The sequence below is a fragment of the Tursiops truncatus genome, chromosome 13 (assembly GCF_011762595.2).
Source record: "Tursiops truncatus isolate mTurTru1 chromosome 13, mTurTru1.mat.Y, whole genome shotgun sequence".
NCBI classification, from domain to species: Eukaryota; Metazoa; Chordata; class Mammalia; order Artiodactyla; family Delphinidae; genus Tursiops; species Tursiops truncatus.
In genome coordinates, this window is record NC_047046.1 from 11189520 (window position 1) to 11213857 (window position 24338).

Sequence of the window (24338 nt, forward strand, 5' to 3'; positions counted from 1 at the left end):
CGTTCTAGCCGGGGCTGCCCTCTCTCTGGTGCGGCTTGGGCGTTCCGAGCCCAGCGAGCGCGGGAGCAGGAGAGGCAAGGCCACCCCTTACAGTTCTTGAATACAGTTGCCGTATGAAAAAAGGCTCCAAATACTTTGTTGGCCCCAAAGCTGGCAGGTGAGTACTTCAAATTGAAAAACAATTCCAAGCACAACTCCAACTCCAATCCGTCTCCCAAATCCATTTCCTTCACCCAACAAAATTTACAGAACCGACCGACCTCTAGAAACAACTCCAGAGCGAAAACAAATAAATAAGTAAGTAACTTCCATTTAGGTTAATATGTGTAACTGGAAAAGGCTAGTCAGTAAGCATAGAGGACAGGCTGCCTCTGATCTCAAGCTACTGAGGAGAATCGTTATCAAAATGTTAGCATTTTTTTCTGAGGTGAGGGGATTATGGACCACTTTTGTTTTCTTCTATTTTGCTGGTCTGTATTCCCAGCAATGAGTATGTATTACATCCATAATAAAGTTTTTTTTGGTTTCGTTTTTTGTTCTTTTGCGGTACGCGGGCCTCTCACTGTTGTGGCCTCTCCCGCTGCGGAGCACAGGCTCCGGACGCGCAGGCTCAGCGGCCATGGCTCACGGGCCCAGCCGCTCCGCGGCATGTGGGATCTTCCCGGACCGGGGCACGAACCTGTGTCCCCTGCATTGTCAGGCAGACTCTCAACCACTGCGCCACCAGGGAAGCCCTGTTTTTTTTTTTGTTTTGTTTTGGTTTTTTTTTTTGCGGTACGCGGGCCTCTCACTGCTGTGGCCTCTCCGGTTGCGGAGCACAGGCTCCAGACGCGCAGGCTCAGCGGCCATGGCTCAAGGGTCCAGCCGCTCCGCGGCATGTGGGATCTTCCCGGACCGGGGCACGAACCCGTGTCCCCTGCATTGGTAGGCAGACTCTCAACCACTGCGCCACCAGGGAAGCCCTGTTTTTTGTTTTTTAACATGCTGAGAAAGGCAACAACCCTGGGAGAAGATGAGGCTGGACCGGGATCAGAAGTGTCCTGATTCAGAAGTAGCTGCTCCTTGCATCTTATTACATCACCGTCGCCTGTTTTAGGAGCAGAGTAGAGGGACAGAGGACAAATGCACGATGGCAGTTATGGCTTCACCCTCGCCCCTGCCTGGGGAGTCAGAAGAAGGGGGTCAGATGGGGCTTGTGATATGACAGTGCCCCTGCTCTCTGCTTCCTCCTGACACTGGTTGTGCAGGTCGCTAGGGTACCACTGTTCCCGCTCAGCTTTGGGCAGGTTACTTCTCTCCTCGTCCAACCATATCTACTCCAAGATGGCTGTGAGGATTAGATGAAATAACATAGGTAAAGCATCTGGTATATTCCACCCGCCTCTCTCTCTCTTCTAGAAATCTCTTCACCCATCCTGTACTTGGCACAAATGTTTCCTCTCAAACAAAACCTAAAGAATTGGCTGGTGTGACTATGCCGGGGAGGGTTAATTTTATGTGTCAACCTGACTGGGCCAAGTGATGCTGGGAGAGCTTGTAAACATTATTTTCGGGGAGCGTCTCTGAGGGTGTTTCTGGAAGAGATTGGCATCTGAAGTGGGAGAATGAGTAGAGCAGATAACTCCCATCAAGGCAGGTGGGCATGATCCGATCCACTAGGGTCCTGAATAGAACAAAAAAGGCAGAGGGAAGGTGAATTTGCTCTCGTTTCGAGCTGGGACATCCATCCTTTCCTGCCCCCTGGACATTGGCGCTTTTGATCCTCAGGCCTTTGGACCAGCTCTCCTGGGTCTTCAGCTTGCAGACAGCAAATCATGGGACTTCTTGGCCTCCATAATCATGTGAGTCAATTCCTTTGATATCTATGTTATATAAATATCTATATACAAATATGAATATATCTAAAATATATTTTAAATAAAAAATATAGTATATATAATGTATAGTGATATATTAATATTTATTGTATGGTGTATAATATAAAACTATTTTAAAATCTACATAAATATAATACATAGTATAAATATAAATTATATTTAAATATACTTGTATTATAACATAAGTATAAATATAATATATATATGTAAATACTATTGGTTCTGTTTCTCTGGAGAACCTTACTATAAAAACCATAAACTGGGCTTTATTCAACTGCCATGGTGAGAGCCATGCTGCTAAGGGGCTTTTGCATTAGAAACATGATGTCACCACCTCCTTGAGATGGAAGATGCAAACAAAACTTGACCAAGTTCTCATAAAACTGTGTGCACTTGCTGTCCAGTTTGCCTGGAGTGCAAATTTCTTCTGTGTGACATTCTATCTTATATTCATGAGGTTATCTATTGTGGGCCTCCCCAGTGGATTGTAAGCTCATTTGAGTTCCTCACCACTGTACTCCTGGTGCCTGGAACAGTGCCCGTCTCAAAGGAAGCACTCAATTTATAATTGTTTGATGAAGGAATGAATGAATGCTAATAGCTAATGTTCATTAGGCAGTTACTATGGGCCAGACAGTGTTCTAAGTGCTTTTACATTCTGTATGCATATTCAGTTGTTGCCGTGAACCCAGGCCACTATCATTATCGGCCCCATTTCCTAGGTGTGCTAAGTAACTTGCCCGTGTTCTGACTTGGTGTAAGAGGCAGAACTGGATCTCACCAAGATGGTGTGATTCTATAGCCCAAGCTCTTAGCCACTCTGGTGGTGGCTGGTGTGGTCGCTGGACCAGCAGCGGCAGCATCTCCTGGAAACTTGTTAGAAATGCTCATTATTCTTCCCCCCCACCCCAAAACCACTGAATCTGAAACTCTAGGGGTGGGCCCAGCTCTCCGTGTTGTAACAAGCCCTCTAGGGGATTCTGATGCGCTCAAGCTTGAAAACCACCGCCTTATATTCTACTGCTTCTTAGTCTTCGAGCTCCTCAGGACTTCACTTTCTAAGAAAAAGAATGGGTACTAAAATGAGTTTTCTGGAAAAACAAAGGTGTCCTAGTAAATGTTATTTGTGTGTGGTTTTGCTTCTGTCTGTTTTGCTATTAACTGAAGGTATAGTTCTTTAGGCAACTTAATATCTCTTTGGACCTCAGTATTGGCATTCGTAAAATGGGTGGGGCTGAACTAGAGAGAGGGTTAATGTTAAAAGCACCAGAGGATTTTTTAAAATTCCAGTGCCAGAAGTCCAGCCAGACCAATTAAATGTGGCCTGGGGGTGTGACCCGGCAGTTGGCATTATAAAAGGTTCTCAGTTGATTCTGATATTCAGCCAAAGTTGAACTACTGCCCTAGGCTAAGCCAATCACAGCAAACCTAGTCCCCTGATTGGCTTAAAGTGTGAGCCTGTGATCCAGTTCTGCCCAATGAGATGTAAGAGAGAGTGGTGGTGGAGGGAAGGGGCATGTGGGAAACTTTTCTCATTACTTTGCCGATCTTTGCACTAGATGATCTTTAGCTTTTCTCCCAGTGACAAAACTCTATCACTTTAAAGAGAAAGAGGGAGAGAAGACCTGAGTTCCAAGCTCACATGTCTTACAAGTAGCCTGAAGTTAATATATAAAGGAAGAGGGTTGGTTGGACACTATGCCCTGCCTCAAGGGGGCAGAGCTTATACATGAAAGATTTAAGCAGAAAAGGATTGTAGCAATGAAATATTGGCTAGCTCACAGTCAGTTAGAATTCTGGAGACCCCGGCTTGGAAAATGGAACAGAGACAGGCCGTGGAACTGAAACCATGGTCAAAATTACTCCATGGAACGACACTAGTAAGAAAACTGTTTTTGCTGCCGACTTTCAGAGGCTACTGCCCGCCCACCCCACGCTGACCCTACAAACTGGATATTGCTTTAACCATGTCTGCTGTCAGAAAGAATTCAGTTCTCTCCTGTACTAGAGTCTTCCTAAAGCTAGTGCCACATTAGAAACCTGGGGAGGGACTTTCCTGGGGATCCAGCGGTTAAGACTCCACGCTTCCACTGCAGGGGGCGCGGGTCCGATCCCTGGTCTGGGAACTAAGATCCTGCATGCCGCGTGGTACAGCCAAAAATTAAAATAATAATATTAATAATAAAAAATAATAAAAATAAAAACCTGGGGAGACATGCCTAATTGGCCAGGCCTGGGTCACATGCTAGTAAGTACCAGGTATATAGCTTGAGTAGTGGGAAGTGACATCTGCCTGCCACCAAGACTTGTGAACTGGTGACATCCCTGAATATAGGAGAGGGATTGCAGCCATAAGGATCACAACTGTCCACTACACCAGTACTCAGCCGTGAGGGACAGCAACCAAATGGTGCCAGCTCTTCTGATTTTTCAAGAGAAACCAGAAACTGGGATTTGTATGTGAAATTCTTGTATGGTAAACATTGACAACTAATTAAAAAAAGTCTGCTGGCCAAGCAAAAACACCGTCAGAGCCCTTGTGACTTTTGATTTCTCAAGGACACAGGATCAGGCAAAAGATATAGCGATTCCTTCTTACGCTCTGCCTAGATGTTAGACCTTCTGGAGGATTAAGGCAAATCAAGCTGCTCTCTCCATGTGAATTGTGACATTGATGAGCACAGGCACAAACTTTTCTTATATAATCAGAACCAGATTTGGAAATGCTTTAATAAAATATCAGGTCATGGAGATGGCAGGATCAGAGTTTGCAAACAAAATTAACAACAAAAGGCATTTTCTCTTAAAATTGGATTAGGGAAAGGGAACCCTGAATTTTATTATTCTCAGCTTTGGAACAAACTTGGCCTTGGACACAGCACTTACTGCCTTAGTTTATTTTTAAGACTTGTTCTTATGAGAGAATGGGATTCAGGCTATCTTTGGAAGAGGCTGGCAGAAGAAACTCAAACTGGGTCTTTCTCCTGAACATGTTTATACTGGTGAAATCATGTTTAAATGAAGAGCTAGGACTTGAAGGAGGGAAAAATCTCAAAGGGCAATTTGAAGAGTGTGTACAAGGGGAAGGGCCATCTTCTTTGGTGACCATGGCAAGATCATTGACTGACAAGGAATTTAAGTCCTCAGGTCTTTTGGGGGTGCTTGTCCCCTACAACTAGTTTCTCTTGTCAGACGTCCAAAAATGCCCTACATCGGAACTTAGGGAAACTCATTCAGCATCCACTAAACATTTGTTGATTGAATAACTAATGAAATGGCTATTTACAGATTCCTGAATTTGATTCTCTTTAAGTTGAGATTGAAAGGATAACTCACATGAATTTGCTCCATGCCACTTGTGCTCAAAATTTTCAGTTTTTCTACATTAAATATATCTGGCTCAAGGTCCTCTACTGCTCCTTCCACAGGCCAAGGCAGTTTGGAAATTCAGTCTATTGGGGGTTGGGAGTTGGGTTTCTTCCCTTCTGTAGGGTCATTCAAGAAGTCTAAGAGGTTGTGGGGAAACAGGCCAGAAAATTTGGGGAAGGGCTCTTGGTCTTCAGTTATTTTTAATTTTTTTTTTTTTTTTTTTGCGGTACGCGGGCCTCTCACTGTTGTGGCCTCTCCCGTTGCGGAGCACAGGCTCCGGACGCGCAGTCTCAGTGGCCATGGCTAGCCGCTCCGCGGCATGTGGGATCCTCCCGGACCGGGTCACGAACCCGTGTCTCCTGCATCGGCAGGCGGACTCTCAACCACTGCGCCACTGCAATTTTATATGGCTTGACTTACTACATTTTCCCATCTCAGAATAAGTGCCGCGCTCCAGATGGAACCCATGCTCCCTGCAATGGAAGCGCAGGGTCCTAGCTGCTGGACGGGGGAAATTCCCATGGGTGATTACCTTTAGTTCCTTACCTCTGTGTGTGTCTTCTCCCTGGTGGTCACTTAGGAGTCTGGGGAGACATGAATAAATTATCTTGTTTTCTTGTTCTGATGTACCATATTATAGGCTTGGAAGAACTTTGTAATCTCGCTAATTGTTTTTAAGAAACAACGATTTTGATTTTGCAAATTTTACCACACCGAGTTCTCCACAATCGGGTACACCAAGATCTTACCACTGCAACCCTTCCTGGTGTTAAGCAGATGGATAATTTTGAAATATGTACGTATGGAATTAAGTTTTGTGACTATCCAAATACGCCAACCACTTCCACGGCATTTGGAATTATGCAGTGGAAAACATTTCCAATGATGCCCTTTTATGTGTTAATTTTGCAAAATTTATTCTCAATTATAATTTCAAATCACCTGAGCAACAGAAGAAAATCAGAAGTTGTATCAAAACCAAGAACTTATTTGAATTTAGCATTAAGAAAACATTTTTAATTAATTAATTGGCACAAGTTGAAGATAACCCGTATTTAACAAGCCAGTTCTGGTTGACATTTGCCAAAATATGACATATTGAATATGTTCTCTTTATTCAATACCCCTTAAATTAAATTGTGAAAAAAAATTAAAGCAAAGGGTATAAAATAATTTACTTCCATGAGACTCAGGAAAATTTAATTAGATACCCCTTTAACTAAGAAATTTAGTTCTGTAAAATGTTTTTTAAATCTGTACTTTAAATGACCTTTAAATTTCAAGACTTTTTCAAGATACAGTTGTCCAGTCCTCATATTCATGAACATGCCAGATATTTTAATTTCCTGCACATCTGCCAAGTCTCTTCAGTTTAGAACAAGATTTAATTCTAAGGTGCCTCCCTTTTTAAAAAACACACTTTCTCCTAAGTCAAAAGAATTTTTTAAAATATATTTTGAAGAAACCCATAGGCTGCAACTAAGACCCAGCACAGCCAAAAAAAAAAAAAAAAAGACTCTAAGGCATTGTCTAAAATAGTACAAAAGCCACTGGTTGAAAATGTTAAAAAAATTCATAATAAAAAGATACATTGTTAATATATATATATTAACCATCTATATCTTTGAAACACTTAAGATATTTTCAGATTTAAAAATCCTCCTCCAGACTGACTTGGGGCAGCCTTGGCTCTTCAGTACTACTCTCTTGCTGTACTTTTCAACATTACATTGATTTTAAATACACTTTTTTTTTTTTAAATCACATTGCCATTGAACTTGGGCCAAATACTGTGAAAGAGTGAGTTTAGGGGCATTGGAGGAATGGGATGAAATGTCTATAAATAGCAGTTCTCTGTGTAGCATGCACTGTATAATAAAGTGTGTGTAACTCTGCCATGCCACGTAAATAATGACAGTGACTTGCATTTTCTTATTACTCTTCGTCCTCGAATTGAATCTGTGGTCTTTTGCCAGTATTAAGGTCTATTTCTCACTTCCTTACATCTCCCAGGGTCCCTACTATGATGGGAGTGGGTAGTCGACAGTCCCTTTGTTCAGCACACAGATCTTAACGACAGGTACACACCCAGCTGCGTTTTTGCCTCTGCCTTTTCAGTCTCACAAACCCAAAGGCAGTATGGTTCACGGCTGGACCAATGCCGAACAGAGCCAGGCCAGTGTAACTACACTTCCGTCACCTCTTTATTAACACCCTTCTCTCTTTTTAAATCCCAATGACCCCGGAGATTCTAGCCCAAGGCAATGACGCTAGACTCCAAGTAGGGAGAATTAGGAAGGATTCCAGAAGAAGAAATATCTTTAAAATTTTACCAGCCTGGAGGGCCTATTATTAATGTGACATTGAGAATAAACTGGACTTATTTTCTACTCTAGACTCATCACAAAGGACCAAGGGGGATGTTTTTCCTGCAAAGCAGTTACATCTTAGAGTCCTGGGGTGCTGAGCTTGCCTTGCTCAAGGGAGCTAGGATGCCTAGGACCTTAGGGACTTGAGTGAATGATCAAGATTCCACGCCCTTAGAGGGGAAGGGGTGCGAGTGCGTGTGAGAGAGGAGTGGCCAGGCTCCCTGAAGGTCCACACTCGGGATGCAGAGCGGTGGTGGGGAGCAAGATGGCGGGAGAGAGATATACTATGCAAGCCAGCTTATCAACTGAAATGTGCACACAAACTGCCTGGAGAACTTGTTACAATGGAAGTCTGATTCAGGAGGTCTGGAGTGGGTCCAGAGACTCTGCTTTTCTAACAGGCTCCCTGCTAATGCCCATACTATGGGTCCTGGGCCTCACGTGGAGCGGTAGTGGGTAAGGAGGAGGAGGTGGGAGGACTTGGAAGGAGGGGGCACAGGAAAGTCTAAACTTCATACTCTGTGGTGCTGGGAGGAACGACAAAAGTTCTGGGTGGCTGAGTTGTACGCTGAGGGAAAGGACACTATTATCAACAGAACGGTCCATCTTCAAAGGGATCATTCCAGTCTGTACAAAGAGCATCTATTCCAACAGACTATGTAAAGAACTGAAGACTGGGGCTTCCCTGGTGGCGCAGTGGTTGAGAGTCCGCCTGCCGATGCAGGAGACGCGGGTTCGTGCCCCGGTCCGGGAGGATCCCACATGACACGGAGTGACTGGGCCCGTGAGCCATGGCCACTGAGCCTGCGCATCCGGAGCCTGTGCTCCGCAATGGGAGAGGCCACAACAGTGAGAGGCTGCATACTGCAAAAATAAAAAATAAATAAATTGCTGTTTAGAAAATAAACAAGCAAATAAATAAATAAAGGTAATCCCCCAGATCCTAAGGGGAGTTGAATTTAACTTAAGCTTTAATGTTAATCAGGTGAAATTGTGCCTTCTCACTTGAAACTGTTAGGTGCTGAATAATGACAGTGACATTTAAACGCAGCCCTAAGCGTATTTATATTAGGAAAATACCTTGACATCTTTAGTCTAAGTATTATAAACTATCCTAATACTAGTTATTAAGTTATCCTAAACTGTCATTAATAAACTCCCCCTTTGATTTGTAGCAACTTTATAAACAGAATGGGTGCTATGTATTTAGTTGGGTAAAGCAACTGCAGTAGATGGCCTGCAAAGATGGCTGCCAACAATTCCTCCTGTCCCTGTGGATGGGGCCTCTTCCCCTCTCAAGAGATGGAATCTATTTCTTTACTCCTTGGAGGCTGGCCTTTGACTTGCTTTGACCAATGGAATGTGGCAGAATCTGGTGGAAATACTATTCTGGGACTTCCAAGCTGAGGCCTGGAAGTTTCCACTTTAACCAGAGTGGGACACCATCTGCCATGTCTAGAAGTCCAGGCTGTCCTGCTGGAGAAAGAGGCCAAGGCAGGGGACTCCGGGAACTCAGCTGACAGCTAGGAGGCCCCATGCACACTAGGGAGTCCAGCCAGCCCCACAAGGAAGGAGGCCCAGCCATGCAGTCCCCAGTCGTTCAAGCCATTCCAGCTGAAGCACCAGCCCTGTGAGTGAGACCAGCGTGGGTCCTCCAGCCCCACATGAATGCACCCCAGCCGGCACTGCAAGGAACACAGATGAACTGCCCCTCTGAGCCCTGACAGAGTTCCTGACCCACAGACTCAGGAACAAATTAAACAATTGTTATTTTAAGCCATTGCGTTTAGGTGTGGTCTGTCATGCAGCAGTAGATAAGTGCTACAGTGACAATTCTCCAAATCCTTAAAATTGGGATTTACCAACTCTTTAAACTTCCTTGGAGGCTGAGAAGAAAAGCCAGGTAGAATATCCATTAACCAAAGCTGACATAACTAAGAGAATTTTTTTTTCTTTCTTTCTTTTTTTTTTTTGACCGCAACCCAGCTTGCAGGATCTTAGTTCCCTGACCGGGGATCAAACCTGCACCCCCTGCATTGGAAGGGTGGGGTCTTAACCACTGGACTGCCAGGGAATTCCCTAAGAGAAATTTTAAAAGTCCTTTTGAAAAAGCTTTGTGACTGTGCTCATACACTATTTCAGTGGCTGATGTTTCTGTCACGGAGAGTGACTTATTTATAAGTTAGCTAACGTGTAACCTTGACTAGAGCAATGACAAAAGTAGTCACTTTAATACTTATCTAATTCTTACTTGGTATTACGTTAAGGAGAAGTTCCAAGTAAGCTATGAGTGAGGATGAACAGTATTACAAATACTGCTGCCGCATCCTAGGCTGCAAGTATTATCTGTATAAAGTACACAGTGTACTTGTGTAGCAATAGAATGTTTATATGCATATATTCCTAGATCTAAGACCAAAAGTAATTTATCTAGGCCTAAAATAAGTTTGAAGCAAGTTAGAATTTTCGTTCAAATTGTAGATGTGACTTGCATTACTAGTACTGAATTTTTAAAAACTTAGCTACCTAGTGTTACCAAGTTTGCCAGTCTTTTGACAACAGTTTTTATGGAAACATTGCTAGCAGTTTTGTCAACCTCAAGATTTTTTTTTATCTGCAAGACTGGGTTAGATTTTTTTTTTTTTAAAGAAGAGCATTTAAATTAGCAGGTGACATATAGATCAAATACTAACTATATTTGGTGCCTGTTCACTAGGAAATTACAAAAAAAAGATAGTTAGGATAGGAGCTGAAAAAGAGCCAATAATAAGAGCCAAATACTAAGGGAAAAAAAGAATGTTTTATACTGAGAAATTATTAGCATAAGGCATCTTGCTCTGTAATGTAACTTGTAAATGTAAGAGAACAGGAGAGAGGTGGTAAATATACAGAAAATAAGAGGAGAACAAAGTGACTTAAAAAAATAGACTCATGCATACAGAATGAGGGAAAGATCTGAAAACTAGTCCACTGGGTTTCCATTTTGGGCAATATTCTGGACTAGATAATCTAAAAACTTTCCCACATTTGATAGTCAACTAGAAATACTGGAGAAAATAGAGATAATCTTCTGTAGTCAGAAAAAGAGGGTATGAAATCCACAGTAGTGGGAGGAGGTCTTTGATTTTTAAAGCTGCCAAAGGAAAGAGGGGGGAGTTCCCTGGCAGTCCAGTGGTTAGGACTCCGCACTCTCATTGCAGAGGACCCAGGTTCAATCCCTGGTTGGGGAACTAAGGTCCCACAAGACGTGGAGCACGGCCAAAAAAAAAAGGAAAAAGAAAAAAAAACCACCCCAAAACCAACCAGCCAAACAAACAAACCAAAGGACAGAGGGGACAAAGTTTGGGGGGAATTAGAACTATGGCCTCCACACAAACAAGGACCCTCAAAGAGCTCCACTATTATGGAAGGGAGTGGGGTTCTAGAAAAATCTGCCCAGCCAGCATAGGGCAATAACTCGGATGTTTATCTCTCCTTAGGTGGGCCTGGGTGGGCAAGAAATGTCCCCTCTGAATTTGTCACAATATGACTGTATTCACATAGGTTTGGGTTTTAATTTATACTGTGGGGAACCGCCAAGCGAAGAAAGTAGCTAAACACAAGCTCTGGAAGGACAAACCTTCAGCCTTGACATACAGAATTCCCACAAATAAAGATCAACTCGTTTGAAATTACAAAACACACAAGGAACCAATTCACCATGAGCAAGAGACAAAAGAAACAATAAACAGCAAGATAGGTTGCCAATTGCTTCAGATAATTATATTTTTAAAGATGTTAAAATAAATTGGATCACATCTATTTATACAGCACAGGGAAATATAGCCATTATTTGGTAGTAAGTTTAACTGGAGTATAATCTGCAAAAATATTGAATCACTGTGTTGTACAGCTGAAACTAATATAATATTGTAAATCAATTATATTTCAATAAAAATTAATTAGTAAAATAAAACTGACTAATTTTAAAATAAAATTTAAAAAAATAAATTGGATCACAGTGATTAAAGCCGTAAATAAATGAATAAAAACCACGAGAAAAGAACGACTCTTAAAATAGATAAGGTACTTTTAAAAAAGAAAGTAGGGTGCCTGTATTTTGGTAAGCGATCTTTCTCTTTTTTTATCACTGTCAGTGGAACCAAATATTCAACATGAGACTGTACCTACGCATTTGTGTATTAACTAGAAGCAGTAAAATTTCCCCGTGAGTCATTCTTCATCACCCTTTCAGCAAACATTTATTGACAACTGCAGTGGGCCACCAACTGTGCTATGCCTTGGAGGTACAGCAGGTAAAGGAGAAAGACCCTCAAGTGGATGAGAGAGAAGGGCAGGCAACACAGACGCTGAGTAAGTTAATTACCAGTGTGATGCACGTCCCCAGGGTGAAAGAGAGTAAAGGGAGACCCCAGGCTGGGAGGAGCCAGGAAGGACCCTGAGGAAGTGATGTTTCAGCAGAAACTGAAGAATGAGTAAAATTTACCCAGATCCAGACAGGCTTGTGCAGTGGAGAGTCTGCAAGAAGACCACTAAGGCGGAATGAAGAAAGCCCATGGGGGTGTGGAATGTGTGTGTAGACCGTCACCACTCAAGGCTGATTCTGGACGAGGGGCCAGCTTCTGAAAATCTTCACGCTAGGCCAGGCAGTTGGGATTTGGATTTATCCTGCAGGGCCTCGGGGAAATTTGGGAGAGGAGAGATCATCAAACTCTTGCTTTGGAAAGATCACTCTGGGGACGAGGTGCCCAATGGTTTAGTAAAAGGTAGAGCTGTCATTCCTCAAGGTTGTAACCAGGACTTGAGCTGCAAAAGGAAGTTCCTATCCTGCAAGTTTGGGGAGGGGGGAACACTTGAAACAATTTTAACGAGCATCAATAGGGAAATGAAACAGTTAAGAGGAAGTGAGCTTGGCAATATATCTATTGTGCCTTCCTAAATGGAAAAGCAAGCATAAGAATAATCTGCAGACCATGCTCCCATTTTTTCAAAAAGGGAAACAAAACCTAAAACTGCCCCTGTACTTGTGTGCATAGTAAAAATATATATTAATGTGAAAAATAGTCTGAAAGAGCTACCAGCCTCCTCTTCTGGTGTTTCTGGTTTCTATCCTCGATAGGTGGGGGAAAACAATAACAATGATATCTCCTTTTTTCACATTCACCGCTAATTGTCTAAATTGATGAAAAGAGAGAAAAACTTAAAATTACTCCTAGGTCACTATCATGATCCCCTCACTGGAAAGTGAGCTCCCCGGAAGTAAACAACGTGTTCTATTTATCTTTGAATTTCTGCAGTGGGCAGCACATAAATGCCCAATAAAAGTGTATCGGAGGGTTTCCCTGGTGGCACAGTGGTTAAGAATCCGCCTGCCAATGCAGGGGACACGGGTTTGAGCCCTGGTCCGGGAAGATCCCACATGCTGTGCAGCAACTAAGCCTGTGCCCCGCAACTACTGAGCCTGTGCTCTAGAGCCCGTGAGCTACAACTACTGAGCCCGCGTGCCACAACTACTGAAGCCCATGTGCCTAGAGCCTGTGCTCTGCAACAAGAGAAGCCACCGCAATGAGAAGCCCGTGCACTGCAGCGAAGAGTAGCCCCCGCTCGCCGCAACTAGAGAAAGCCCGCGCGCAGCAACAAAGAACCAAAGCAGCCAAAAGTAAATAAATAAAATAAATAAATTATTTTTTAAAAAAAAGTGTATTGGGGACTTCCCTGGTGGTCCAGTGGTGAAGACTGTGTGCTTCCACTGCAGGGGGTGCAGGTTCGGTCCCTGGTTGTGGAACTAAAACCCCACATGCCGCGAGGTGTGGCCAAAACACACAAACCCCGCCCCCCCAAAAGTGTATTGGATGCAAGAAGGAGAATATGGGAATTGGGAATGCCCTAAAAGTTATGAGGAAACCAGCAAGAGATGACTTTTTTGGGAATTAAATTCAACAAATATTTATTGAGCCCTTGTCGTGTGCCACCCTGAGCTGGCACATAGGGTGAAGAGAGGCAGTTGTGTTTAGCAACCTAAAGACCTAAATTAGCAACAAGCAAAGAAGGATTAGAGAGACATGGTCAAGGGCACAAGCTTTGGAGTCAGGCAGACCCGGATTTGAATAAGGAGTCTTCCACTCACCGGCTGTTTGACCAGAGGCGAATAGCTCAATCTTTTTGGGCCTCTCGCTCCTCTGCAAAATAAGGATTGTAAAAATAGTGCCTGCCTCAGAGAACCGTTGAGAGAAATAAATGAGATAATCATGTCAGGCACTTACCACAGTGCTTGGGATAGAGTAAGCTCTCCGTCCACGCGAGGTGTTACTGTACACAAATGTAGGCATCAAGTTCATTGTATCTGTTTGGTGTTAATCTCACCAGCTACTCTAGAATATCCGTCTCTTTGGTGACTTTGGTAGGCAGGATAATGGCCTCCCAAAGATGTCCACTTCCTAATCCCCGGAACCTGTGACTATGTTACCTGACATGGCAAGCGGGACTTCACAGATATGATTAAATTAAGGATCTTGTGATGCGGAGATTATACTAGATTATCCCAGTGGGCCCAGTGTAATCACAAGAGTCCTTATAAGTGAGAGAGGGAGGCAGAGGAGTTAGAGAAGGATGTGACAATGGAAGCAGAGGGCAGAGTGATGTGATTGCTGGCCGGGGGCCACAAGCCAAGAATTGTGGGCAGTCTTTAGCAGGCAGAAAAGTCAAGGAAATGTATTCTCCTCTAGAATCTCCAGAAGGAGCAAAACCCTGCCAACACCTTCACTAGCTCAGCAAGATATTTTTGAACTTGCAGTCTTCTGAACTGTAAGATAATAAATTTGTGTTGTTTTTAGCCACTATGTTCGTGCTAATTTGTTATAGCAGCCATAGCAGACTCATACGGTAAGGATGGGCCCTGGAGATGGTCCAGACCCTCTTCAAGGAAGGACTTGCTGTCCAGCTGCTGGGAGCATGACCTGGAGACAGACTCTGCTTGTCAGCTTCTTTGGGATCAGCCTCAGCTACAGAGAGCCGCCTCCTCCAACTTCATGTCCTTTCTGGGGGAGCTCACACGTAGTAATTGAAGAAGGCAGGGATGAGAGAAACTATCCTTGAGGAGTGAGGTTAGAACAGTATTTTTGGGCATGCAGAGACTTGAAAAAAATTGCCTCCCATTTACCCTCTTTTCGTAAGCTTTTGGAAATGTGTTCCAACAAAATGATAGAGTAAAGTGAGAACGAGAAGGACAAGACTCCAGGGAAGGGGAGATTTTAAATGGGCGAAAATAAAGGGAATTCCAAGGACAATGGCCAAGAGATGATTCAAAATGACAGCTGTGTAGCAGTCCCCAAAGAGCAACTTGTCCAGATTGGAGCAAGAAAACAGACTCTGGGAGGAGGTCTCTGGGAAATAGATGAAACTGATTCTTTGAATGTAGAGAACATTTTGTTGATAGGCCTATGGCAGAGATGTCAGAGCACTTGGAGAATTACTTAGAAACAAAAGTAAGAAAACCAGAGACATAAAAAAACCAAGTTAGTTATTAATTCTAGGAAAAGCAAAGAGTCGTATAGGAAAGGAGGCATAGTCAGAGTGCATGTACTTGGTTTGGCAGTAAACAATATTTGTGTGGTTGTAAGAAAAACCTAACGCAAACATTTTCCACTCTCAAAGTGCTATGTAATGATGTCGGAGAGATAGGAGGAGGGTAATGGGGAGTGATGTTCGTGTGGGAGAAATGAGCCAATAAACATTCTAAACTTGATAAATCAAGAAATGTCAGTATAAGTTTCTCATTGAGAAGGGTGGTAGTAAGTACCAGGGGAAAAGATATAAGGGTTGAAGGTGGTTGCCTTTAACGAACAGGACCTGAAAGGTGAGATGGGGAAAGGTAGGATAGAGGGGTCTTTTAAATTAAGTGCCTTTCAAGTGTATTATTTCGTTTTTTTCTTTTTTTGGTTTTTTTTGGCTGCACCGCGTGGCCAGTGGGATCTTAGTTCCCCGACCAGGGATCAAACCCACGCCCCCTGTAGTGGAAGCGCCGATTCTTAACCACTGGACCACCAGGGAAGACCCTCAACTATATTATTTTGAATAAATCATATAATACTTTGAAGAAGTGATATGTACTATCATATATTTGACTACAATAATAAGTAAGTGAATGATATATATATATTTTTTGCGGTATGCTGGCCTCTCACTGTTGTGGCCTCTCCCGTTGCGGAGCACAGGCTCCGGACGCGCAGTCTCAGCGGCCATGGCTCACGGGCCCAGCCGCTCCGCGGCATGTGGGATCTTCCCGGACCAGGGCATGAACCCGCGTCCCCTGCATCGGCAGGCGGACTCTCAACCACTGCGCCACCAGGGAAGCCCGTGAATGATATTTTGAAATGTAAAAAATTAATTAAAACTTGCTTTGGTGCACTCTTAGGAACAATTAGAATTGTCTCATGAAACTGAAGGCTTGGCAAAGTATTCTCAGCATAGGGGTCAAGCACATAGACTTTGGTTTTTTGTTCTTTTTAAATTTTTATGGGAGTATAGTTGATTTACCATGTTGTGTTAGTTTCTACTGTACAGCAAAGTGAATCAGTTATACATATAAATATGTCCACTCTTTTTTAGATTCTTTTACCATATAGGTTATTACGGAGTACTGAATAGAGTTCCCTGTGCTGTACAGTAGGTCTTTATTAGTTATCTATTTTATTTTTTTTGTTTTTGTTTTTGTTTTTGCGGTACGCGGGCCTCTCACTGTTGTGGCCTCTCCTGTTGCGGAGCACAGGCTCCGGACGCGCAGGCTCAGTGGCCATGTCTCACAGGCCCAGCCACTCCGGCAGCATGTGGGATCCTCCCGGACCGGGACACGAACCCGTGTCCCCTGCATTGGCAGGTGGACTCTCAACCACTGCGCCACCAGGGAAGCCCTAGTTATCTATTTTATATATAATAGTGTGTATATGTCATCCCAGTCTCCCAGTTTATTCCTCCCCCCTCTCTTTCCCCCTGGTAACCATAAATTTGTTTTCTACCTCTGAAGTACATAGACTTTGGAGTCTGACAGTCACTTTTTAGCCTCAGCTCTGCCATGTGCTGTGTGACCTTGGACAAATCACTTAACTTCCCTGAGCCTTGGTTTTTCTTGGCTACAGAATGGGGATATCAATAATATCCAAGTCACAGGAATGATTTGAGAATTAAATGAGACAAAAATAAGAACAATAATAACTAAGGAACTGTGCTAACCACTTTATACATGTTATCTCATTGAATCTTTATGACTTGCAAAATTTGTGAAGGGCATCATATCACAACGTCTAATTGTATAATTATTTTTTTTAATTAATTAATTTTTATTTTAATTTTTTTGGCTGCGTTGGGCCTTCATTGCTGCACGTGGGCTTTCTCTAGTTGCGGCGAGCAGGGGCTACTCTTCATTGCAGTGCGCGGACTTCTCATTGTGGTGGTTCCTCTTGTTGCAGAGCATGGGCTCTGGGCGCGCAGGCTTCAGTAGTTGTGGCGCACAGGCTCAGTAGTTGTGGCAGGCAGGCTCTAGAGCACAGGCTCGGTAGTTGTGGCACATGGGCTTAGCTGCTCCTTGGCATGTGGGATCTTCCCGAACCAGGGCTCAAACCTGTGTCCCCTGCATTGGCAGGCAGATTCTTAACCACTGTGCCACTAGGGAAGCCCAAATTGTGTAATTATTAATTGTTAAATGTTAGCAGTTTTCTGTTAGTATTTCAATGGGAATGAAGATGAATAGGAGATACAAAATGAAAAAAAGATAAATTCAGTAGCATTCTGCTTATTTTGAGACCAGATTTGCACTGTCCTCTGTCCTCCCATTACCCATAGTCTTGAACATGAAATAAAAAGAAAAATGTCCCCAGGGCATCAAAGTTCTGTTCAAAAGTATACCTTTTTGGTTTAGCACTGCATTCTTTTTTTAAATTGTGGTGAAACATACTTAACATAAAGTTTACCATTTTAACTGTCAGTGCACAGTCCAGTGACATAAGTACATTCGCATTGTCGTGCAACCATCACCACCGTCCGTCTCCAGAACTTTTCACCTTCCCAAACTGAACCTCTGTACCCATTAAACAATAACTCCCCATTGCCCCTTCTCGCAGCCCCTGGTAACCATTATTCTACTTCTGTCTCTAGGAATTTGACTATTCTAGGTAATCAACATAAGTGCAATCATACGATAGTTGTCCTTTCATGTCTGGCTTATTTCACTGAGTATAATGTCTCCAAGGTTCACCCATGTTGTAGTATGTATCAGAATTTCATTCTTTTTTTTTAGGCTGAACAATGTTCCACTGTGTGAATAGACCACATTTTGTTTATCCATTCATCCACTGATGGACATTTGGGTTGTTTCTACCTTTTGGCCACAGTGAATGATGCTGCTATGAACATTCATGTGCAAATATCTGTTTGAGTCCCTACTTTCAATTCTTTTGAGTTATGTGCTCAAAGTGCCATTCCTGGATCATACGGTAATTCTATGTTTGATTTTATGAGGACCCGTCATACTGTTTTTCCCAGTAGCTGTATCACTTTACATTCCCACCAGCAGTGCACCAGGGCTCCAACTTCTCCACATGTTCACCAATACTTGTTCTGCACATACATTCTTGTGCCTGTACGGAAGAGATTCTGTTGTATAGATTTTTAGAAATAGAATTGCTAGGTCAAATGCATATGCCTTCCAGAAGGTTGTACCAATTTACACTCCCACCATTAGTGTATAGAAGTTCTTATTTGCCATTTCCTCACCCACCTTAGATAATATTGTACTTAACATTTGCTATGCAGATGGACAAAAAATAGCTGAGTGCTTCAATTTGTATTTTTCTTATTGCTATGGGAGTATCTTTTTGCATTGTTATTGGCTACCCATGTAATTTCACTATGGTTCAATCAGCTTTCTATTGGTGGACACTTAGCTTTGTTACCAGCCCACTGCGTATATGAAATGACCAAAGAGGAGGGTGAATTTGGGAAGCTATTAGAAATGCGTCCAAAGACAATAAAATGACTACAGAGATACTCAAAATGATAACCCTGAGTCATCAAGTAGTTACACGGGATTTAGGAAGTAGAAAAGTGTTTGACAAAGAGTTCTATCAGAAGTGGTTTAAAATATGAAGGCTTGGTAATTTTTAAAAGCTACCATTTACTGAACATCAACCACGTGTCACCCTCTGTGTTAGGGGCTTTTCATACATCATTATGTCATCTTGGCTCGGACAGGCATCATCTCATTTTACAGTTGTGGAGATAGATTCTGGGGGTGTGCCCAAGGTCACAAAGCATAGTAGGTGAGTGGGTAGTGGATACCAACCCAAATCTATTTGTCGCCCTTGACAGTGACATCTGAAGTGGGTCCTGGAGCCTCGTGGAGATAGAAGTATGGACTGCCCGGACCATGACTCCCAGTGTCTTGAATATCCTGGGGCTTTTGATTTTGTTTTGTTCTTTTGTGAGTGTGTGTGCAAATCCAGAGTCAGTAAACTTTCAGACAAAGACCTGATTGCAGTTCTGCGCAAAGTGTGCTCCGTGACTTCACTAGGAGGGACTTAAGGGGCTGCTTAGATACAATATATGTATATATTTTAAAAGTGTAATGGAGATCACTTTTTTTTTAAATAAATTTATTTATTTTTGGCTGCGTTGGGTCTTCGTTGCTGCGAGCGGGCCTTCTCTAGTTGCGGCGAGCAGGCTTCTCATTGCGGTGGCTTCTCTTGTTGCAGAGCACAGGCTCTAGGTGCGGGGGCTTCAGTAGTTGTGACTCACGGGCTCTAGAGCGCAGGCTTAGTAGTTGTGGCGCACGGGCTTAGTTGTTCCGCAGCATGTGGGATCTTCCCTGACCAGGGCTCAAACCCGTGTCCCCTGCATTGGCAGGCAGATTCTTAACCACTGCGCCACCAGGGAAGTCCTAGATACAATATTAAATGGCACTGAATCCCCCAATGAGGAAGTTATTCCCCTCTCATTCCCTTGCAATCATTTCATGAAGGAGAAGGTCTCCACGTGATGCTAGAAAGACTGTAACACCTCTCCAACCCTTGCCGATTTTTTTTTCTTTTTTAAAGATGCTGCTGCAAATTCAGAGCTTCAGCTGGTAACAGTGTCTAGGTAGAATTTAATAACATTATTTTAAAAATTATATTTACTTTTATAGTTATCATCTAATTATGCAAGATACCTATTTTTTTCATTCACTCGAATGAAATAAATTTCCCTTTTAAAGTAAATTCACAGGCTTCCGATTAAACTGATTTTTTAAAATCAATTAAAAAAATAATAAAATAAATTCACTTTTGTAAAAACCGTGAGTCACTTTATAGAAAACTATAAGCGTATGCTGTGTCAGATTGTAAAATAATTGGGCAAAAATTGTGCATAAAGATAATATTCAAATGAAGTTTTGGAGGCACTACTTTAGTGGATCCGTAACAGCAGTATTTGGGCTTCACGGGTATTGTTATTTGTTAAGTCTGTTCATACTTTTCTAGCTTTAGGGTACATCACGGCCCCATGGGATGCTTGTTAAAATGCAGATCCCCAGGACCTTAACCCCAGAGAGCCTCAGTAAGTCCCAGGTGGGATCTGAGATTTTGCAATTTTTTTTTGGCCGTGCCGCACGGCTTGCAGGATCTCAGTTCCCCAACCAGGGAATGAACACTGGCCACGGCAGTGAAAGCCCGGAATCCTAACCACTAGGCCACCAGGGAACTCTCTGGGATTTTGCAGTTCTGATGTAACTGGTCAGCCTGGGGCACTTGCAGAAATTCTGAACTGGATCTTCCAATTTTAGCCCAATACAGATTTAAAAAAAAAAAAATGGGTTTGTGACAGTGCTACATGTGTGTAAACCTGCCATGCTACAAAAATGCTTTTGCCTTTGTGCTGCTATTGTGTTTCCAGGGGCAGAAGCAGTTATAACTAATGTTCAGGCAGCGTTCTAAGCACTTTACACAAGTTGAGTCACTGAATCCTCAGTGCCACCCCAGGAGGCAGACTATTATTACTCTTATTTTACAGGTGAGGAAACCCAGATCCAGAGAGCTGAAATCCCTTGAATAAGGTCACAGGGCCAGGAGGTGGCAGGGCTGGGATTTGAACCTGGCCATCCGGCTCCAGGTCAGTATTTTTCCCTGTAGGAGCCTCTTACCTCTCCTGGACCCCAGCTCTACTGTGTCATCCTATCAGGAAATCAGACTTTTTATTTAAAATCAGAAATATATTGATATTTGGATTGAATAAATAAACAAATTAATGACTAGGTGAATGTCCCAGGATTGAGGACGATTCCCCTTCTAGCTCATTTGAAACCGGGGACCGGGTCTGTCTTTAAAAACTAAAAGCCAACATTTGTACTTCTTTTGATGGAAAAAAAAAAGTGTTCTCAATTTACCAAGAAAACTAAACTGGTACCGATTCATCTGATTCTGTGCACAAAAAGCACAAGACAGGGGAAAACCTGTGATCTGTCCCACTCAACATTTCTAATTTTCTCCTCCATTTCTTCAGAGAAAAGGAAAGTCCAAAAATCGCAGACGAGACTTGTAAAGGACCTTCAGTTCCATTTTTCTGACTTGGGTACAAAGCGAGGCTCAATAAACTCCAGGTCTCTACCTTGCAGAAGGCAATCAAATACTGGATGACTTGAGGCTCATCCAGGATGACGTGGGCAATTTTGTTCCCTCACCACATGCATTTCTTTTTTCTTTTTCTTTTTTTTCCCCCAAGTCACAGATGGGTGCTGGAAGCTGAGCCAACACTGGGCCACCAGGCAAGTTGCAGACAGCTGTGGTGGGGTGTGAAGAGGAGGCATGTTCTGCTTTTATCGGCCAGACAGACAGCCCACGTGTGAACTGGAGGCGGTGGTGGGCTTCATCTCTGACCCGGGCACAACTGACCTCAGCAAAGGTCTGGTACCAAGGTAGGTAGCGTGCCTTGAATATGCACAGACTATGGAACAGGTTTTGTTTTTCCTGCCAGCAGATGCTTTTTTGCACCGTTGAATTGCTCTGGTGGAAGAGAGCTTTACAAGCAGGAGCACATGGAAAATGCATGGCCAGGATGTTAGCAATTGCGTCACAGTTGCACTTTGCAAAGGGGTGATCACTTTGAACAATGCACACACATTCACATGACAAACCATTAAGACTCCGGCGGGGGAAACAGCATGTGTTCGTTATCAGATGGCTTCCTTAGGCCGAAGCACACTGTGGACTGGAGCCCTTCACACCCATTAAACAAACGTGCGGTTAATGTCTCGATTTTATGAGGCGCTTTACATGTGCTTTTGATAATGAAGCAGTGGACTCCCCTCCAAAACAAAATAGATGATTTGCTCATGTGTTTCCAGCTGAGGAGAGCTTGTGTCTGTAGGGGTAGATATTGAGAACAACAAAAGACATGTTAGTAACAACTACAGAGATTTTCAACTTGTGTGCAGTTTGCTCTATGACATCTGAGGCCAAAAGGGGGCGATTCTCTAAAAGGCAGCTGTAAAGCGGTAATTCTCAACTTTGGCTGCATGTTAGAATTAGCTGGAGAGCTTTAAAAAATCCCAATGCCCAAGTTGTGCCCCAGACCAAAGAAGTGAGAATCTCTTGGGGGCGGGTAGGACCCAGGCATCAATACTTTAAAAAGTTTCCTGGGTGATTCCCATGTGCAGCAAAGGTTCTGAATCACTGCTTGACCTTTTCAAAAGTCATATAGCATTTTGGGGGAAATGATAGTCCACTGATATCTCATTTACAAGGGGATGAAAATGGAAGTCACCATGTAGCGTGCCTGATTTCCAGACTTTATCATCTGCCTCTTTTCTAATTGTTTTGTGCAAGTATTGGAAAGCCTGTGCTTAGGGCCTCCGTGGGCCAGGCAGGTACTGCACAGGAGGGAAGGAGCCCAGGTGAAGGCTGGGGGCAAGGGGACTGGAGGGGACTGGAAGGCCTCAGCCTCAGAGTAAAGCGGCCCCTCCGCCCTCCTCCTGACATTGCCAGGGGCAGATGCGGTCTCAGTGGGGCCAGGCTTTCGAATTTTTCCAAATAAATTGCTCCCCTTTTAGATCTGTTTGCCACAAATTCAAATTTTAAAACTCCCTGAAGCCAAATGAAACTCACTGCAGGCCAAATTTGGCCCAGTGGGCTGGCTTTTAGTTCACCTAGTTTATATACCTTTTGGGGATTCTTCTTTTTTTAATTGCAGTAAAATATACTTAACATAAAGTTTACCATTTCAGTCATTTTAAAGTGTACAATTCAGTGGCATTAAGTGCGTTCATGGTGTCGTACAACCATCAGCCCTATCTAGTTCTAGAACCTTTTCATTACCCCAAACAGGAACCCCATACTTTTAAACACTCGTTCCCCATTCTCCCCTCCCCCAGCCGCTGGCAACCACTAATCTGCTGTGTGTCTCTCTGGATTTGCCTTTTCTGGGTATTCCGTGTAAGTGGAATCATACAGATGTGACCTTTTGTGGCTGGCTTCCTTCCCTCAGCATCGCGTTTTCAAGTTCATCCGTGTTGGAGCCTGCGTCAGTGCCCCACTCCTTTTCATGGATGAATAAGATTCCATTGTATGGATAGACCACGTTTGTTTATCTGCTCTTTAGATGATGGATAGTTAGGTTGTTTCCACCTTTTGGCTCTCGTGAATAGTGCTGCTCTGAACATCTGTGTGCAAGTTGTGTTTCAACACAGGGCTCAGTCTTCCATAGCAACATATGCTCGCATAGCGCTGATCCCAACTCTGAGCACACTGTAGGTGCTCATGAATTGGGAACTTCACTCTAGGGTGACCAGGTTGTCCCAGTTTGCCTTAGACAGTCACGATTTAGGCACTGAAGGCCCCACATCCCAGGAAACCACTCAGTCCCCAGTAAATGAGGGTGGTTGGTCTTCCTATAGAGGCTGCTGAAGCCAAGCAGTAGAGGAGGGACTGATAGGACCTCTCTCACTCACCAGCATGAGCCTTCTCAAGGCCAGGCCACATGGCTTAGTATTTTCATTGTGACTTTAAAAACCATCATGACAGGGCTTCCCTGGTGGCGCAGTGGTTGAGAGTCCGCCTGCCGATGCAGGGGACACGGGTTCGTGTCCCGGTCTGGGAAGATCCCACATGCCGCGGAGCGGCTGGGCCTGTGAGCCATGGCCGCTGAGCCTGCGCGTCTGGAGCCTGTGCTCCACAATGGGAGAGGGCACAACAGTGAGAGGCCCGTGTACCGCAAAAAAAAAAAAAAAAAAAAAAATTATCATGACAAGTACATGTTTCTTGCAGTTGTCTATAATCACCATTGATTTCAGACCTCTGTGCTTTGGCACAAGCCGGTACCTCTGTGTGCACCTGGAGGATTCCCATTCCTTCATTTATTTATTAAAATTTTTTTTTTGTATTGGAGTATAGTTGATTTACAATGTTGTCTTAGTTTCTGGTGGTCAGCAAAGTGATTCAGTTATACATATATATATATTATATATGTATTGTTTTTCATATTCTTTTCCATTAAGGTTTATTACAAGATACTGAATATGCTATACAGTAAGACCTTGTTTTTTATCCATTGTATATATAAGTTTGCATCTGCTGATCCCCATCTCCCAATCCATCCTTCCCCCGTCCCCTCTCCCCGCTGGCAGCCACAAGTCTGTTCTCTATGTCTGTGTGTCCGTTTCTGTTTCGTAGATAAGTTCATTTGTATCATGGTTTAGATTCTA

General features: G+C 43.3%; 1 long non-coding RNA gene across 1 annotated transcript; it reads left to right on the plus strand.

Annotated features, from left to right (window-relative positions):
* On the plus strand, positions 1 to 23665 carry LOC141276247 (uncharacterized). Its single transcript, XR_012325512.1, has 4 exons — positions 1 to 157; positions 1768 to 1841; positions 20654 to 20752; positions 21362 to 23665. It is a non-coding gene; the product is annotated as an uncharacterized lncRNA (long non-coding RNA).
* Positions 23666 to 24338: the final 673 nt, after the last annotated feature.